The sequence below is a fragment of the Mastomys coucha genome, unplaced genomic scaffold (genome assembly GCF_008632895.1).
Source record: "Mastomys coucha isolate ucsf_1 unplaced genomic scaffold, UCSF_Mcou_1 pScaffold1, whole genome shotgun sequence".
Classification (NCBI taxonomy): Eukaryota; Metazoa; Chordata; class Mammalia; order Rodentia; family Muridae; genus Mastomys; species Mastomys coucha.
Window position 1 is genome coordinate 87583698 of NW_022196891.1, and position 7057 is coordinate 87590754.

A 7057-nucleotide genomic window follows, 5' to 3' on the forward strand; every position below is an offset into this window, starting at 1 on the left:
GCAAGAGATAAGATTGAAGGCAGTCGCGGGTGCCTCTCCCAGCGCCTCCTGTGAAGCGCTCACGTTGGACAAAGGGGACACTCATCCCTATTGTGACAATGCTGCTGGGAAAATCAGATTGTGGATGGTGTCCCCGGCCAAGCTACCGTTCCCAACTGTCTCAAGGCAGAGGGCACTGAATAGAGAGCCTGAGCGAGGTAGGGACCCAGAGGCCAGAGGGAAGAATCTGTAGACTCTACACGAGGTCTTTTTCCCCTGGGCACAGACAGATGAGACACAAACTCGTTTCCTTTGAAGTATAGATATTACTGTTTGAACCCTAAGGTCATGGCACCAGTATGCCAACAGGAAGTGGGCTGCAATGCTGAAGATGCTCACCAAGGAATTCCTCTCAGTGCCCTTCTCTTTGAGAGACCAGGCAAAAGGGACCTTCCAAAGAGATTGGGGGGGAGGGAGCTGCCGGAAGCCAGATCTCCTCAGCCTGAGGGCTTTAGATTTCTGGCCCAGTGTTCACTCAGAGTGGTTCTTCACTCTTCCCTTCTCAGGAGGCAGGACTTCTTACCAGTCACCGACTGCTGGGATTTCTGTGCTAAGAATATATCCTAAAAGTAAGCCCACCCTCAGGGGACTGGGGCTTGCAATTCAGGTACAAGGCAGTAAGCAAGTGGCTGAGCGAGGAGAAGACCTATACACAGAGGAGGAGACAGAGGTTCGATGTGTGGCGGGTTGAATTCGCGCTTGTCCATCAACATGGCTTCAAGCTAGACTACAGGAAGGGGGCCGAGGGGCAGGGAGGAGGGAGAAACTCCCAATGTCTCTCTCCCTATTTGACTAGAGTGACTGGAAATGTTCTGCGCAGTTATCTACCACTGTAGGGAGCACCAACTTCAAAGGGAAAGGCATATTTGGGCTTGGTATTTGGATATGTAGATCCATGATTAGTTGGCACTGTTGATTTAGGGCCTGTGGCAAATCGGTACTTTGGGCAGGGAGCGTAGGATGGAGTGAATTGCTCATCTCAGGACCATCAAAATCAAAAACAAGGGGAGAAAAGACAGTTATCCTATAATCCCTTTCAAGGGCCTGTGGGGAAGGGAGAGGCACCAGATTTGGGAGTCAGTAAGGTGCCGTGTTAGGCGTTTTATAAAGCTCCTGGGTCCTCCCACTTTCCTGGCACCTCACCCAGGCATCTGCCACTGGGCATGCCTTTTCCTTAATACCATTTTCCCATGAGCAGGAAAGTGGTTCTCTTAAGGAAGTCTACACCTGCCCTCCTTATTTACGGATACCCCACTGACTCACCCTTCCTCTGAAACCTCCAGGGCTCCGTCATTTAAAGGCTGTGCAGTTTCCTAGTGGTGGCAAGCTGAGGTACACGTGACATTTAACACACCATCCTTCGGGAAACATTCCAGATCAAATCATAACAGAGAAAAGAAGAAAGAAGAAAAGACCGGAGACTGGTGGCGATGCATCTGGAGGCATCTGGCCTTGGATGCCAGAGGATTTAAGCATATTTGCCGTCCTTACCATATCCCAATGTCCTTGCAAGCCCGGGGTAGAGTCTTTAGCATTTGCCAGCACCAGCCCTGGAAGGAAAGCAGAAAGCCTTGGGAAAGCTTTCTGCTAACGTCTCTCTTGACCCCGAGGCTTCCTGGCCCTTGGCAATGCTCTGCAGCCTGAAGGTCAAAGCCCGCAGCCTGCAGAAGATTCCTCCTGATAGAGACTGGGTCCTGATAAGCTTACTTCCTCACGGCTAGCTGGGTACGGTCCCTTCCCAGAACCCAGCCTCAGCTTCCTTTATCAGTCTCCAGAGCCCAACACTAGAAGAAAACACTTTCCCTGGGGCCATTTTGCTCTTGGAGCCTACCCTCCTGACTCAGGAGTAATTGAATGTAGGCTCCAGGGTCAATCACAGTTCAAACGGTGCCGTACAGACAGAGACTTCTCTGTCCAGGTTCAACTAAAAAGGAACAAAGATATGTATTTCCTTAGAAAAGTGGCTATCCAGAAAGCAGAAGTCTCACAGAAATAAAATCCAGTAGAAAATTCTACCTGGAGTTATATATAAAATCTGTCTTAATGGGCACTTACTAGCTCACTAAAGCAGTCCCATTGCACAAATGTATAACGTGTGACTGAGAGACCTCTTTACCAGAACCCCAAGGTCTCCCAAAAGGAGTGTGCTTCAGACCGGAAACTGAAGCCCACAGATAAGGGAACAAGCATGTGCCCAAGGACTGGCGTTCCGGAGTTCGCATCCTAAAACAAACCGCAGAGTCCTGCTTGGGAACGTGCAACTAGAAGTGGATCCTCCACTTAGAGACTGGCTGTGTAGATCTGGGCCTGGGACACGTCAGAGGCAGAGCTGTGTTCCAGAGGCTTCCACAGGAATGAAGGGAGACTGCGTGTTGACAGAGTGTGCTGGCTTTCTGTAAGAAGGGAACTGGAGACATACCTTCAGAAGGAGAGGGGTTCCCCTTGCAGCTCCCTGCCTTTCTGGTATCTTCTGCAGTACATGGAAAGCAAGGTGAGCTCGTTGAGGGGTGTTAGATGATAAAGGAGCAGGAGCCAGGAGTATCTGGGACAGTCGCCAAGGTGGGAAGGACTCTCACTATCCCTGGGCAGCTGACATTTCTGAGTGCACACTCTTCCCTGTGTGAACATTCAACTATGACTCCAGTCACCCACTGTATTGTCAACGTGATACAAACTAGGGTCACCTACAAAAAGGAACCCCAATGACAGAATTTCCTTGATCCAATTGGCCTGGAATCATGTCTTTGGGTCACTGTCTTTATTGCTAGTTGATATAGAAGGGCTCAGTCCACTATGGGCAGCACCACCCCTAGGCAGGTGGGCCTGGGTGACAGAAGAAAGCTGGATAAGCAAGAGACTATGCAAGAGGAAGCCAGTGAGTGTATTCCTTCATGGGTTCTGCTTCAATTCCTGCTGAGTCCCTGTCCTAATACCCTTCAGTGATGGACTCTGACCTGAAAATATAAGCCAAATAAGCCTTTTTTTTCTCTGCCGCATTGTTTGTTTTTTGGTTAAAGTATTTGTTGCAACAACAGAAAAGCAAACCAGAACAGCACCTCCAACAAAGCTAGATGGTACCCAACTTTCATTCTTATTTTCCAACTGAGTCAAAAAAAAAAAATTAAAAGGTTCATGGTGATGAAGAAATTCCCAAAGATCAAGAGTAGTGGTGTATGCCTTTTGTTCTAGCACATGTAGATTGCTATAGGTTCAAGGCTAGACTAGTCTATATAGTGAGTTTCAAGCCAACCAGGGCTATATGGTGAGATCTGTTTTCAAAACAAAAAACAAAAAAACAACAAAAAAAAACCCAAAAAACAAAAAACAAAAAACTTTTTTTTTAGAGAGAAGGAGGGAGAGAGAGAGAGAAAAAGAGAGGGGGAGAACTTTAATGATACATGGTAGGCCACAGGTGGCATCAAGATTGGCATCCCCACATGCCTGTCTTCAATTCCAGGTTCTAAACCAGTTTCCCCTTTGTTGTGTCCTAGGAGACCAAGACAGACATGCTTAGGTTAGCCCCTGAGTGAGCTTGGGCCACACTGCAGGGAGTCCTCCAGACCAATAGTTCCATGCCTGGAACTGCTGAGCTGGAACAGTCTGGGAGGAACTGGGGGGACTGGGCATCTGGGACTGAGTCTGGGCTCTCTTTCTGCCTCCTTTTGGCCGATATCCCACTATCTGGAAAATGGCCTACTGGTTAGAAAGAGCACATTGGCACTTCGTAGATGAAGAAATGGAAGGTATTTTTCCTGCATCCCTTACTGAGCACTGTGCTAAGAGACAAGGGTGAAGATGATTGATGCCTTGGAAGACTAGGCTGCCTGGCTAAAGAGACCAAGTAAACTCAGATGAACCACCCAAGATCCTGTGGGAAATGGCAAACCCAAACTGTTGAAGCCACTGCAGAGTGCAGGTGCAGGGCTCCGGAGCCAGCCCCTGGGTGCAGAGGATGAGGAGTCTGGGAGATGCCAGAGAGGACAGGGCTTGGAAATGGAAGGAAAAATGGGGGAGGAGGGAAGAACCTTTGAGAAAGTCTAACCTTAGCTATTCCAGACTGCTCTCCTGCCCCAGGCCAGGTAGGTAGGCAGTAAGAGGAGACAGATTAGAAGCTCCAGCTGGGAGGCCTGGTGCTGCATCTCCTTGGGTTTTTATCTCTGCCTTTCACACCCCAGCTCTGCAGGTCACTCCACAGCAGCTATTCTGTGGCTCCCTGGGGGGCCCACACACTGCCCTGCTAAGGTCTTTCTTATAACCCCATCCTTTGGCTCCTAGGGAGCGTCTCACAGTTAGTGAAGGACTTATGAGGACTTAAATTTACACATGAAGATTCTTGAAGTCTTCAAAACTACCAAGGGGTTTTATGGGCCTGTGGATGTAGACTCCCCGCACACCGAATGCCCTCTACTCTGACCATGTTTGTTCCTTTTCCTATCAAAGTAGTTAGTCCAACAAGTGACCACATTCCTCTAAACCTCTCCCCTTCGTACCGACTACCCAATTGCATCAGATTGTGAAATCCAGCTTCCACCAATGAAATGAAACACAATGACCATCTGCCTTTGGGATAAAATACAGACAATCTTGGCCAAGTGTATTCACTACTAGCCTGGTTTAGGTTCCTGCAGAAAGAAATTGCCGTGTTGAACTGCTTTTGTCTTGTTTCCTAGTTCCTTTATGCAGCATGAAGACTATTCTGACCCCAGCACACCCACTACCAGTGGGCATGTTCAGTAAGTAATAACCCCAGTTTAAGAAAATAAAATTGAATAGGATCCCATATGATAGCCCTGTGGGAGAACCCAGAACTTCAAATAAACAGCAGAAAAGGGATGGGTCTCGGGTGACAGTGACTTAATCTGAGACCATGTGCAACTTCAGAACTTGTTCCAACAGTCAGCGGGGGTGGGTTGAGAGCGACCTAGAGCTACCATAGGTCTGAGCAAAGGAAGAAATACAAAAGGAGTGAAGAGAAGCAAACCAGGAGGAACCTCACGAGTGACTGGGCAAGTACTCCATTACTGAGCCAACATCCTAGCCAGAGGCAGGATCTCTGAAGGACACACAGACCTTGGTCATTCCTCTGTGCCAGCCAAGTGTCCAGTCATTTGTGTAGGGCTTGGCCCAGATCTCCCTCTAAAGTCCAGGAAGAGAGGGGGTGAGTTCACACACCATCCTGTCTTCGGGAGCCAGGGAGAGGATGAGCACTTGGACAGGAAGCCAGCACCCACTGTGACATTGTCATTAAGAACCACTAACCTGCAAGGTGATGAGCCCCAATCCTTGCCCTCTCTCTAGTTCCTTCTCTCTCAACTTAGTAGAAAAGGGAACACTAATTAGAGGGGAAACTGCCCATAGTCTGTGAAACTTCTCAACTTAAGGAAGATCTACTTTCCTAAGAAGATACCTGGAGCCGGACACAGGCAGCTATGGTTGCCCCTGAATCATTCATAAGGTGTGTGGGAGGGATTGCTTAGGAAAGGGAGGCAGAGGCTACCATAAAATTCTCCTTGTTTTTCAGTTAGCCTGGAGCTGAATTCCGAATGAACAGATTTTGTGTAACGCAAATACCCCTTCAACAAGAGAGAAGGACATAGAGACGGTGAGTTGAAAGGATAATATTATAATAAAGCAACTTCGCCCAGTTTCCAGAAGCTTTAGAAACAGAAACAACTAAGTTAGCCTATCCTTAGCAGAGGCGTGCAAAGGCAGGTTAGCTCTGAGCATGCTCAGAACTTCTTCCTCTGTTCCCATGCCACGGAGACCGAGAGTTCAAGGAGAAGTTCACTCGTGCTCTGTGGTACCCGTATTACTCAAAGGAGTACCAGAGAGCCCGTCCCCTGAACCTAAGGACTGTCTCAGGGAAGGCAGAGCCAAGACAATTGTGGATGACTTTGAACTTGAGAAGGAAGAAGTGAGAAGAGACAAGAAATCAACCTAGGGTATCTCCCCGCTTCTCTTACCAAAGCTCACCCACAAGGGTGGGACCTGGCCAAACATTTCTTAGAAGCAGAAAACTGCTTCCTCTGGGATAAGCTGAAGGAAAGAGGAAGCTAATTAAATAAAAATTGAGGAAGCTGTGGGTCACAAACCTGCTGAGAATGTTCTAGAAGCAGCCATCAATCATAAACCACTGCTCACTCAGAATCTTCTATGCCACCCTCTGAGGCTCCAAGGACATGTCTGAATGAGACCAAGTCCCCACGCTCCTTCTCAGAGAAAGAGGGAGATAGCAAGTCACACGGGAGAACGTGGGTAAGCGCAAGGCAGATAGACTGTGTGAACCCAAAGGCGTGTCCGACTCTTCTACTGGAAATCAGCCACGAGTCTGTCGCTTGTTCGTAAACAATAATGGAATTTTCTCCTTGTTGTTGTTGCAGGAGGGGTTTTACTGTTACAGCTTTTGAAAAAGGTTTTCATAGATATATGCTTTGTTGTTTCATTTAGAGTTGAACCCTCTTAGAATGATTTAGTACATCTCCTCCATCTTTCTATCCATCCATCCATCCATCCATCCATCCATCCACCAACATGACATTTGCCTTTTTCCTTTTCTCTACAAAAATGCAGAAAAGAATAGCATTTGACACCTGGTGCTTGTGAATTTATGGTCTTATGTGATATAAATCTCTATCTGTATGCTATTAGACAGAATGCAACCTAATGCCTGTCATTTGAAGGTGGGTGTGACCATCCTGGAGTCTCAGAATAGGCAAAGACAGTAACTTAGAAGAGCTTAGACCCTGGAGAGAAGACAAATGACATTGAGGAACCACTTTTTTTCCATTTAGTAGCCATGTGACCTCTGCAGGTTATTTAAACTTCTTGTGATAGGAAATAAATATAGGACCTCCTTCAGACGGCTAAGCAGACTAGTAAATGGTATAACACATTTACATGCTCATCGAGGGTCTTACACAGAAAGTGTTCAAGAAACAATAGGTGGAAAACAGAGGAAGAGGGAGAGAGGGAGAGGGACAGGGAGAGAGAGGGGGATGGGGAGGGGGAGAGGGAGAGG

The 7057-nt window shown here is 47.7% G+C and overlaps 1 long non-coding RNA gene across 1 annotated transcript; it reads left to right on the forward strand.

Moving 5' to 3' along the window:
- The first annotated feature begins 2354 nt into the window (after positions 1 to 2354).
- Positions 2355 to 5626, forward strand: LOC116071914. The gene is made up of 3 exons (XR_004111235.1): positions 2355 to 2530; positions 4710 to 4772; positions 5561 to 5626. It is a non-coding gene; the product is annotated as an uncharacterized LOC116071914 (long non-coding RNA).
- Positions 5627 to 7057: the final 1431 nt, after the last annotated feature.